A 12,523-nucleotide genomic window follows, 5' to 3' on the forward strand; every position below is an offset into this window, starting at 1 on the left:
TTGTTATCTTGATTCGAGTTATCAATTCAATCACTGTGTAAGAAGTAAAATTATTCCAAACTGTCGTCAACTTGACAACAAAAGTTCGAACAGTCGTTTTGACTGAATTTGCTTGATTTGATTTATCTCGTGCTTATTATATTTTTCGTTGTTTTTTTATCGGAATAATGCAGTAAAACAACTCTTTGAAATTGGAAAAACATACAAAAACAGGGTAATTAAACCACTTTCAGACATAAATATAAGTTCTACTTTTTCATTTACGAAGTGCTCTTGCCCAAAGATCAGCCTGTATATTCTCTGCACATCGATCCGAAAGAACCACCCTATGGGACTCGGTGTGCACCTGTTGTAGACCTTTTCGTCGATAAACAAACACATTCGCTCTCGTCGACTTTGTTTCGTTGCGTGTGTGTGGTCCCCGTTTCAACATTGCCATAGCGAGTGTCCTTGTCGCCCTATAAATCGTATTGAACCTCGAAGACCTCCGCGAAGAACACCATGCGACCGCCGGGCCATCTATGTGGGAGGTAAATAATGTTTAGAGTCGCTGGCGACACCTAGTAATAGAGCTCTGCAGTCCTAATATTGCTACAGATTTCTTCTGTGCAGCGATTGGAGTTACAGAGTTCTACAACAATACTTGAAGAGTTCGCCGGTAGATGGCGACAGATGGTCGAATGAGGATTGTCGGTTTGTCGATGAAAATTCACCTTTTCCGTTTTTAACAGTTTCCGCCCACAATATCAGATGCGACGAACCGTATGAGTTATTCAAATTTATTTAGATGAAACAGGCAACACAGTAATTATTAAAATCCGACCACGTTTTTGCGTACGAACTCTGTTTTTATAATATCAACGTTGGAACTAATCTAGTCCGGGTGAGGTCAATTCGATTTGAAATGCATGAGATTAATTTTGTGAAATTAAAAGCAATTTGACTCCGTTGCCAGATGAATTTTTCAGTTCAGGTAATTTAACTCGATCCTATCTATTTGAGCACTTGGCAGATGTTGCACGTGGGCTTATACTGTATTATTTTGAAGGTTAAAGCGGTCTCTTCAACGAATTTCCGCAATTTGATGTATTAAATATTTATGCTCTGAAATTTCTTGCTTCTAAAAGCACTTACAAATTCAATACTGCTGCGAAAACTTGGAAACAGCAATAATATTCAGTTCTGATGGATGCAACTGAGCTAGGGGATGATGTAGTATTATATTTCGTGTAAAATTCAGTTGAAAGTTCGCTGAATCATTCTACGTTCAGTCTGCACGCCAATGGGTTGCTGAATTTCGTGGAAGTACCTACTCTTTGCCTGTCGCATCGCATGCAAGGACTTTTCTATCGATTCTGCAGGATCTGAGTTGAATGATGCCAGTGGCAACCCCTCTTGCCGACCCCAATCGCCAACCAACCCTGCTGCTGTATGCAGCCGAGGTACGGGAGATTCCCGCCAAATTGAAGAATTGTCTGAATTAGTTCGAATATTTGTCGAATAATCTTGTCTCTAATTCTGTGGTTATTCCGTTCATTCTTACACATCTTGTAGAACAAAATCGTGCGAGAATATATCAGAAACGCACAGTTTTCATGGTTATATTTTATTATTATATGTTGGTACTCCGAAGTTTCCGCCACGGCTTTATCTGTCAATTTATCAATTTGCCTTAAAGAAATCAATTCTGCCAACCAACATTTTTCAATGCAAAAATCACTAAATGATATTTATGTAAATATTTCATTAATTTCAATGAGAATGCAATGAATTAGAGAAAATAATGTATAATACTCGTACAGAAGGCTCATTCTACCACTCGTTCATTCAAAAACTCGCCAATTCCTGGCTCGTTTTTGAATTTTGAACTCGTAGAAGAATATCAATGCCTTCTGCAATTGTATTATAAATAACTATTTTGTCGCTTCCGAACTGAGAGAACTATGTAAAACAATTCGTAGTGTACATTCTTTTGGTCAATCGATCTCTAGAATGTTTCGTTAAGAGGGAACACCACCACGCGGATGCTCAGTTCAAAACGAAATTAGAGATATTTCTTCTTACAAATCACCTATTTCTATGGGGTTTTCACATAATTTCCTTGAACAATAATCTACATGGAAGAAAGTGAATATGTATTTTTAATTTGCGATTAAAAAAAAGAAAATTTTGATAACTTTTCGCCAGAAAAAAATTGATGATATGTACTTTGCACAAAGCACTAATATATTTCGGAAATATTCGTGAAAATTAATCCATCAAAAATCATTACAAAAGAGGTAAAATTATAATTTCGGTAAAGTCATCGTACAGTGCTGCCCTCTACTTATTTGCTCCGAAAAAAGAAAGAAGATGAAGTGAATGTACAATTTCGTACACCGTACAATGTCATCGCAGGAGCGCCAGAGGGGAAAAAATGGGTACTAAAGTTTGACGGATACACGAAAAACCACCTTAGTAAACATTATAATTATTCTTGTACTTATGTGTTTCGGAAATATATAATATATTATTGTGTTCATTCATAGATCATTTATCTTACAAAAAAATATATCTTGAAATATGCAAAAAGCCAAAGCATCAACAAAGCTCTAACAACTCTAATAATTAGTATCAATCATCACCTGATGAGATACTGTATTGAGAAAAACTTACGATGATGTTGCTTTTCATTAAATACAAAATTCTGATTTGCTTTTAGTGCTTGCTCCGAATATCCAAAATTTCTATAACGATATTCATGCTAGCTAGCGAAATTATGAGAATAGATTTATTTTCACTTTGAGGAGTTCATTAAAAACTGAGAGAACTATGTAAAACAATTCGTAGTGTACATTCTTTTGGTCAATCGATCTCTAGAATGTTTCGTTAAGAGGGAACACCACCACGCGGATGCTCAGTTCAAAACGAAATTAGAGATATTTCTTCTTACAAATCACCTATTTCTATGGGGTTTTCACATAATTTCCTTGAACAATAATCTACATGGAAGAAAGTGAATATGTATTTTTAATTTGCGATTAAAAAAAAGAAAATTTTGATAACTTTTCGCCAGAAAAAAATTGATGATATGTACTTTGCACAAAGCACTAATATATTTCGGAAATATTCGTGAAAATTAATCCATCAAAAATCATTACAAAAGAGGTAAAATTATAATTTCGGTAAAGTCATCGTACAGTGCTGCCCTCTACTTATTTGCTCCGAAAAAAGAAAGAAGATGAAGTGAATGTACAATTTCGTACACCGTACAATGTCATCGCAGGAGCGCCAGAGGGGAAAAAATGGGTACTAAAGTTTGACGGATACACGAAAAACCACCTTAGTAAACATTATAATTATTCTTGTACTTATGTGTTTCGGAAATATATAATATATTATTGTGTTCATTCATAGATCATTTATCTTACAAAAAAATATATCTTGAAATATGCAAAAAGCCAAAGCATCAACAAAGCTCTAACAACTCTAATAATTAGTATCAATCATCACCTGATGAGATACTGTATTGAGAAAAACTTACGATGATGTTGCTTTTCATTAAATACAAAATTCTGATTTGCTTTTAGTGCTTGCTCCGAATATCCAAAATTTCTATAACGATATTCATGCTAGCTAGCGAAATTATGAGAATAGATTTATTTTCACTTTGAGGAGTTCATTAAAAACTTCTTTAATTCCCAAGAACATTGAATAAAAATGACATGAAACTCCACAAAGGCAAACGATCGATTCATTAGTAAAATCGAATATCCACATTTTGAAAAGATTCTGAAAATCGGTCGAATATTGGAAAATATTGAAATCTGAAGAATACTTTTCTAGTTCAAACATAACTTTACCTCTCGAAAATTTCGAAAGTTTTCTTCAATGCAATATCAAAATGAATCTGAAAAAGTCCATTGGCAGCGTAAATATTGATTTCTGCATGAGCTCCCTTACTTTGGTTTTGTCGTATTCTGTGTACATACAATTTAAAGCTTTTTCATCCAGTGTGCCCTGGGTCTCAGTTTGGTCGTTCGAAATGCAATTACACATCCGTTGCTATCTGCACACATATAGGTGCATCAGGACGAGTCTGGCGTAGTATCCTCGTGGAATAAGAGAAGAAAAAACAACATTGCGGTGGTAACATGGAAAATATCAGGGGAAAAGTGCTATCGTGTTTACTAAAGCAAGCTGTACGGGAGAAATCCTTATATATTCTATTGGAATGAAGGTTTGTGGTCGGATAACGTTAAAAACCTACCATACCTTTTTTGTTTATGCATCCAATAACTTGTTTAGGTGACAGCGCCACCTATATTTCACTCATGAAATATCAAAATATAGGTTTATTACATACCTATTTAATTGAAAATTTTAATTTCCTAACTTTCAATAATACAACCTAATTTTCTTCTAAATCAAGTTACAGATTACAATCACATACAGTTTCTCTGTTGGTTAATGATGCCATGAGTTGTGGAATTACATAGCTACGCGAAATAGACACCTATCTAGGAAATTTGGGTTAAAAATCACAATACACATTAACAAGAGATTTTTTATTTTTGTAATTCGTACATTCAAAGTTTCGTATAAATAATAATAAAGGAAAATTGTTTGATACTGAAATGTGAAGAATTCTGCTGTAAAAAGATTGACGCTGCGGACAGGATTCGAACCTGTGCGGGTAGAACCCAATGGATTTCAAGTCCATCTCCTTAACCACTCGGACACCGCAGCTAGTGGTAACCAACTGTGTGCTTTTAAGATGTTCCCATGAAAAATAGTACTCCAGCGTGTTTTAAGTGTAAAGGGGTAGTTATATTCTTAATATATTTCGTTTTTGAATCTAAGTATTTCTCGAGTTGAAGTTTTTCCGAAAATTTCAATTTTTCAGACAAGACGGAGAGAATTTTTCAACTCAAGAACAGAAACAGATACAAAATTGCCCAATATCTAACAGGTTTCAAACGAACCAGAAATATTTATAACTGTACACCCACCCTATAGATGACATCTCACGATACCTCAAATAATTAAAATAAATAAATTAAAATACCAAAAAAAACCGTCCGTTCTCTAATAAATATTCTAAGGTATAGAATGTTATAAGATAAGAAAAATTTGATTATTTTTTCCTTTATACAGACCGCATATCTGAGTTCGTGAATAACTCTCTTCAGACAAAATATAAAATTTTAATAACATCTGAACGATAGATTCTGATAATTATTGCTATTTTGCAACCAATTTCCAAATTTCAGCTCGATCGGATGGTATTTTTGACGAAACATATACAATATGTATAATTCCTGAAGCACAAAAATGGATTCAACTCATAAACCAACTTGACTTAGTTGATAATTTCAAAATCAAACACAATCTGCACGAGAGCTATCGTATGTCATTCAAAAATCACAGTAATTCCGACAAAATCATATCCCACTCGTTCCCCTGGGACAAACGCGCAGAAAAACCAACAAATCACGTTCGAAAACGTTTACCTACCCACACCTAAACGTCAAAATCCGATCGCTCGGATCACCACGCAACAATCCCCGATCGTACAAGCGTTGACAGGCCGAAACGGCGATCTGTCACACCCTCGGTACCAGGTCCTGAAGCGGGGTTTTTGTTTTCCGAACAGGGACGTTTATATCGACATGGAGGATCCCGTCGTAGTAGGCCAGGCTAATGGGGCTTGCCGAGACCTTTTCCATACGTCAACCGACCGCCTCTGATCCGGTCGGCCTCGGTTGTCAAAGCTGTCATTACGGAATCCGGTGCGGAGGGCCATCATCGTGGTGGCTGTGTTTTCGAAGGCGTAATCCGCAGTGACATCGTCTGAGGTCTCGGAAAATTCGACGTTCGGACAGGATAACGAGTTATCCTGTGCCGTTATTCCTTTAAGCCGGGATGGGAGGAGGTAGAGGGGTCGAGGGGTTCGATCGTACAGCGGCGTGTTAGTTGGAAAACTTCGCTAGAAACATTGCGAGTTTTATTAACTCAGAGGATATTGAAAAAAATTGCAAAAAAAGTGCATTTCCTCTTGGGATCTGAGCTTACACGTACGATCTATCAGCAGTCTTAGTCCAACGCAATCAATCAATCAGTAGAACTTTTTTTTTATACATTTACACAAATATCATAACAAATATACATATTATTTTGTTTCTGAGTTTATTTCACAATATTTTTGTAATTCCTACTTTATAATAAGTCGAGAATCTATAGGTTATTAGGCAATTATCCGATTTTGTGGTTTCGAAAAACTTCATGTGATTAATTCTAGGTTATCCCGGCCATCTCTTGGGTTCACGCTTTTTTGTGTGAGAAGATTGCCAGGAAAATTTGTAAAAAAGTAGCAGTCAAATTGCAACAGCAGAAACATCATTGCTGTTGCTGCTATTATAGCTGCTGATTTTGCTTTTACTGCTGTTATTGCAGCAATTGTAGTAGCTGTCGCTGCTGCAGCTGTTTTTGTAGCAGTAACATAACAGCAGCTGAAATAACAACAACAACAAAAACAATAACATCAATCTCAATTGCAACACTTGTTGCTGTTGCTGCAATTATGGCTTCTGCTTTCATTATTATTGCTGTTATTGGAGCAGCAGCAACGTCTTTAGTAGCTGTTGAAGCTGCAGCTGTTTTTGTACCAGTAACATCAATAGCAGCTGTAATGACAACATCAATAAATACAAGAGTAGTGGACACAATTGCAGCACAGCGAAAGCTCGGTAAAATCGACCTTAGATGTACCCATAACGATTTACATGGGTTTGGCCTGATAATCTCTTCGGAAGACGGTGCATTTGCGAAAAAACCACAATTACAGCAGTTGTTGCTGTTACTGCAATTATGGCTGCTCTTCTTGTTTTTACTGCTGTTATTGCAGCAGCATATCAACAACTGTAGTAGCTGTTGCTGCTGCAGCTCTCTTTGTAGCAATAACATCAACAACAGCTGAACTAACAACAACAAAAACAAGAACAGCAATCTCAATTGCAACAGTGGTTACTGTTGCTGAAATTATGGCTTCTGCTTATGTTATTACTGCTGTTATTGCAACAGCAGCAACATCTGTAGTAGATGTTGATGCTGCAGCTGTTTTTGTAGCAGTAACATCAATAGCAGCTGCAATAACAACATCAATACAAGAGTAGTGGAGACAATTGCAGCAACAGCGACAGCTCGGTAAAATTGACCTTAAATATACACATAACGATTTACATGGGTTTGGCCCAAAAATCTCATCGGATGACAGATCATTTGCAAAACAAAACAAATTACTGCAATTATGGCAGCTGCTCTTGTTTTTATTGCTGTTATTGCAGCAGCACCAACAAGTGTAGTAGCTGTAGCTGTTGCAGCTGTTATTGTAGCAGTGATTTAAACATCAGTTGCAATAACGTCAGCAATAAAAACAAGAGCAGCACCCACAATTCCAGCAATTTCAATGATCTTCTCGACAATCTCTTTACACGGTTGAGCGTGAAACCAAAACAATCATATAATGTACGAAATTCGGCAAAATCAACCTTACATTTACCCATAACGATTACCATGGGTTTGGTCTGCTTATCTAATGTCCCAGTATCTTGGAATATGAAGCATTTGCGAAAAAAAAATAGATATCATATCAAACTATCGCTATTATTGAAGCAGAATCATCCCCTGCAGTTTATCGAACTGACTCACTAACACCCTGTATGTCATCAAAAGAACGCTCATCGACATATCGAATGCCTAACGACATCGTAAACGACCCTCGAACGTCCTCAGTCTTCTACTCCTCGTATTTATCGACAGCCACTGGATCCACAAGAAAATTTCGAATCGTTTCAACCCCACTGCAGTCTACAACTCATCATGATATGGCCTCGAACGAATACCAGCAGGATACGGCAAATATAATTTTATCGCTCTTCCTCCTTCTCCTCCTCCTCCCGTCGTCCTGGAGAAGGTCCTTCTGACGCAGAGCACAATGGGATCGAGAGAAAGTCTAACCTCGATTCGAACCGAGTCTGGGCTTTTATTGAAGCAATATACGTCAGCTCTTTGAGCGACCCTTCAAACAGAGATGATAAGGAGTTGGAAACTCCCGTTGGCGGGTTGTATATTGTTATAGGCGCCTTTTTACGGGATCGTCAACGATCCAGACAACTTTCTGAGTCATTAGAACTGCGGTGAAACTTTTGAAAAAACCCGGGAATTGCTCTGGCTGTAAGCGTAAGTGCGATATTTCTGAGGGTGAATAACATATTAGGACGTTTTTGAACGGCATGTTGGATCACGTATTTGCATAGGTAGAGCATGAGGAATTTTTTAGTGGGGTAACTTCTGGGAGTTTAGTTTTCTGTAGGCTTACAGTTGAAAGTATTAGGAAAACATATGGAATCGTTCTTTGTTCAAAAACAGGATTCCCTCAATGTTAGATTGCCTTCAGTAAATTCGTGTTCATATACTGGTTATCAACTTAGTAGAAATACCTGACTCAGAAGGTATTCCTGCAAACATCCTTGTCTTCTTCTTCTTCCTCTTTCAATAGGATCAGGTCCTGTTCAATCCTGTGAATTTGGCTTTCTTCTGAGATCTTCCTGAGATACTGAACTCCGGCTCTAGTACCTCCTTTTTGGCTTCTGCCTACCGTTCTGCGTGTATTTGGTCCCTGAGTTTTAGCACACTTCCCCTTCCGGCATTCTTTCTACGTGATCCTTCCAGAATCTTCTTCGAGTCCTGACCCATCTCACCACATCTTATAGTCCAATTCTTCTCTTATGTCATTACTCTTTTTTCGGTCCCTGAGTGTGATTCCCTTAATGGTTCGCAATATTTTCATCTCTGTGTTTCTCATCACTCTTTTTGTTGTTGATGTCTCGGCTCTGGTTTCTGATGCATTTGTTAGAATAGGTCTCACACTCGTTCTGTAGGTTTTGGTCTTGCTCTGTGAGCTCATCGCTTTGTTCCTCCACACTATATCTCTCAGATAGCAGATAAATCTCGATGCTTTTATCCCTTGTGTTCGTGCCTCTTCTGTCAAGTTTCTTTCACTCGATATATTCACTGTGATTGTATCTTCATACCTGCTGTATTATTCCGCTATCGACTGCCAATTTGCATCTGATAGGATTTTTAGAGATGACCATTGATTGTGTCTTGTTGATTGAAATGCAGAAGTTTTCATCTTATATAATAGTAGACGTTGCAAGTCATCTTTCATTTTCCTTGTAACCTCATTTTTTGAAGGTGTACTGTCCTCTATATACCTGCAACAGACGTACCCTTCCAACCCTCATGGTGTTCCTCCAGTTTCTACCAGTAGAGTTGTTGATATTCGACACAAAAAGTATCCTGTATATTTTTTGAGGAATGCACAAACCCAGATATTTTGAAATGGTATATGGGAATTTGAGAAATATGTTTTTTCGTCTCTATCCTCCTCTACCAAATGCTCGTATGTATGCTTGTGTATGATCCTACTACGTCAACAATCTTCCTTTGACCTTCGACCGATAGCAATTGCAAATTATCTTCGGAGACTCTCAGGTTGTATTGTTACAATGAAGTTTTGAGGTGAGTTGGTATAGCTAACAAACTGAATGCATACTGATAACGTTCCATGCTACACACAGTGAAATTGATGAGTCATTGTTTATTTCATACTTTCCGTTTCAAATATTCTAAAACAAGCTGATATAAACATGCTTGAGAATAATCCAAATTACCATCAATTGATAAACTGGGAAATTTTAAAGTCCGATCATACCACTTTTAGTTATTCAGGTGATCGAGACCTCGCAGGGTATGGTCAGCTTTAGAGCCCATAATAAGGTCATTATTATGATTATAGAGTATACTTCGATGGTTCATATATGATTTCAACTGGACAATATGGTGGAGAATCGTTAAAATTCCTTCAAGGTGATATTCCCTGAAGAATAGACTACGTCTGAAAAACCGAAATGTAACACCGTAAGAAGTTAAGAACTACTACGCTAGTTTAGACTGCCAAGAGAGTACCATTGGAGAATTTGTGTACCTGTCTGAATTCTTAGAAATAATCTAACCCGATCTCAAGGATCAAATTCCGTGAATAGCCATAGTCCAAAGTAGGTATATCTTACGTAGAGGAATATACTGATTAGGTACCAAAAGAAGGTATGAACCCACATCAAAACATTTGGTACCCATGTCCATTATCTTTTACTAGGTATATTGTAAGAATTTAGACCTCGATAGACGCTTTATTGGTAATTTTCCTTCTGTAGCTTTTGGCGAGAAACTAGATCATTCTCGGAAGTATCTCATAAGAAACGACTACTTCAGTCAATAAAGGATGCTGCAAGTTTACTGGAAGATAGATCTTGGAAGTCAAGGCGAACGATGAATCATTTGAACTCGATCTCTGAAGGTTATTCATATACAGGGTGTCCGAGAATTGAAATTAGTTCCCAATAGTTACCTACTTATTAATGCGAATTATTTTTAATTAATAACATGAATTTCAATCTTAAACAATTTCCAAAGTTGAAGGTGATTCCTTTGGTATTCATTCAGATACAAGCTTGAGAAATTTGTAATCAAATTATGAAGGCATTTGTCAATGCCTGAGGAATATTCGGCGGAAATATTTTTGACAAAGGGCTGTTTTGAATACTATATTGTTGAACGGGTCAATCGTAATGTTATTATCATTATAATACTTCCTGCAAGAGTTTGCACAGAAAGTTTCACATTGTCTTCACCGTTGCTTCTTTATATTCGGCCCCGTCTTTCTTTCTCATATTGATCGCCCAATATTTTAGTATCAACGTCAATTCTTCTAAGCTTCTATGTTCATTCAATACATATTCTCGTTCGCAGCAAAAATCCATAAATATTCCCCAAATATATTTGTCACTGTATGTTATATTTCTGGGATTTTTCTATGATCAGCGTATTTATACTTTGTTATACTTTGAACATACGCATTGCCAAAACGTGATGTTTTGAAATTTATTTGTAATGGAGTTGTCAAACTAAATCTCGTTGTCATAGTGATTGATAAATGCACTGAATGCAATTATCGTAAGTAATTGCACAAGTGCATCAAAATTACCGATGATTTTACATGACAGCGTGTTGTCATAAAAACTGCATGAGTTCATTTTCATTATGGGAGAAAGAGCCCGACACCGAAGGTGGAGGGCTCTTTCTCCAAAAATGAAAATGACCGAATGCAGTTTTTCAAAGAAAACACGCTGGAATGCGAAATTATCCGGTCATTTTGATGCACGAGTGTAATTCGGGGGAATATTTCCCGAATAAACTGTTACATTACTTGTCAAACTGATTTAGAATGGAATTGCCATAGATTCGAACTGTGTAAGATGCATAGAAACTATGCATCTATGAACAGAACAATTATCGCAGTGCTGTTTCGCTTCCTACAATGTAATTATCGCTGTAATTTTCGATAATTGTTCTCCATATACATAGAATTTTTGACAGGAGGGAAATATTCATTATAATACTTCCTGCAAGAGTTTGCACAGAACGTTCCACGTTGTCTTTACCGTTACTTCTTCATATTCGGTGCCGTCTTTCTTCCTCATATTGATCGCCCAATATTTCAGTATCAACGTCAATTCTTCTAAGCTCCTATGTTCATTCAATTCATATTCTCATTCGCAGCAAAAATCCTTAAATATTCCCCAAATATATTTGTGACTCTATGTTGTATTTTCTGGAATTTTTCTCTGATTAGCCCATTTCTACTTCGTTATACTTTGAACATACGCATTGCCAAAACGTGACGTTTTGAAATTTATTGGGAATGAAGTTGTCAAACTAAATCGTGTTGTCATGGCGATTGATAGTTGCACTGAATGCAATTATTAGTGCAATGTTGACATGATTGGTAGAAATTATTGCATGTGACACAAAATGACAATATTAGATCGGTTGTTAGAATTGTCAAAACATTTTCAACAAACTAGTATTTAGGAAATTCCTTATAGAAACGTCTCCCATCTAGGTCTTCTGCGCTACTGCAATTTTTCACAATGACCAGTGTACAAGCTTGAATATTTAAGATTAAGGCATCTAGCAATTTTTCGAAAAAAACTTCAACCGATTTTTTTGTTCGCAGAATACTTTTTTTTTGACTCGCCCAGTATATATACCCTTCCGGTACGACCGTGAACACGTCTTCATTGACAACCTCTTCCGCGACCCTAGGTGGCCTTCTCGTTCTAACGACATAGCGATGTCGCGCAGAAGTCGTCACCGGTACCGACCCCCTTAGTTCTCGGTTTTCGGGCACCCGACCGTCTGAGCGAAGCGCTAACAATGGGAGGATGGAGCCTTTCACCAGACGAGAAAGGTCGGTACGTTCGCGGTGGTAACGACCATTTCAGGGTTAAGTACGCGGTGCCGCAGACCTCCCGATGAGACCTTGTAGATCGACGGTCGGTCTAAGGCTAAAGGGGGCCAGACACTGGTCGGGCATGCCGTACGAGAAGTACGGAGGTGTGATGTCTGAATAGAGACA

The 12,523-nt window shown here is 37.3% G+C and overlaps 1 non-coding gene across 1 annotated transcript; it reads right to left on the bottom strand.

Moving 5' to 3' along the window:
* Positions 1 to 4,646: 4,646 nt before the first annotated feature.
* On the bottom strand, positions 4,647 to 4,728 carry Trnas-uga. Its single transcript has one exon. It is a non-coding gene; the product is annotated as a tRNA-Ser (tRNA).
* Positions 4,729 to 12,523: the final 7,795 nt, after the last annotated feature.

The sequence above is a fragment of the Harmonia axyridis genome, chromosome 6 (genome assembly GCF_914767665.1).
Source record: "Harmonia axyridis chromosome 6, icHarAxyr1.1, whole genome shotgun sequence".
Taxonomy (NCBI): Eukaryota; Metazoa; Arthropoda; class Insecta; order Coleoptera; family Coccinellidae; genus Harmonia; species Harmonia axyridis.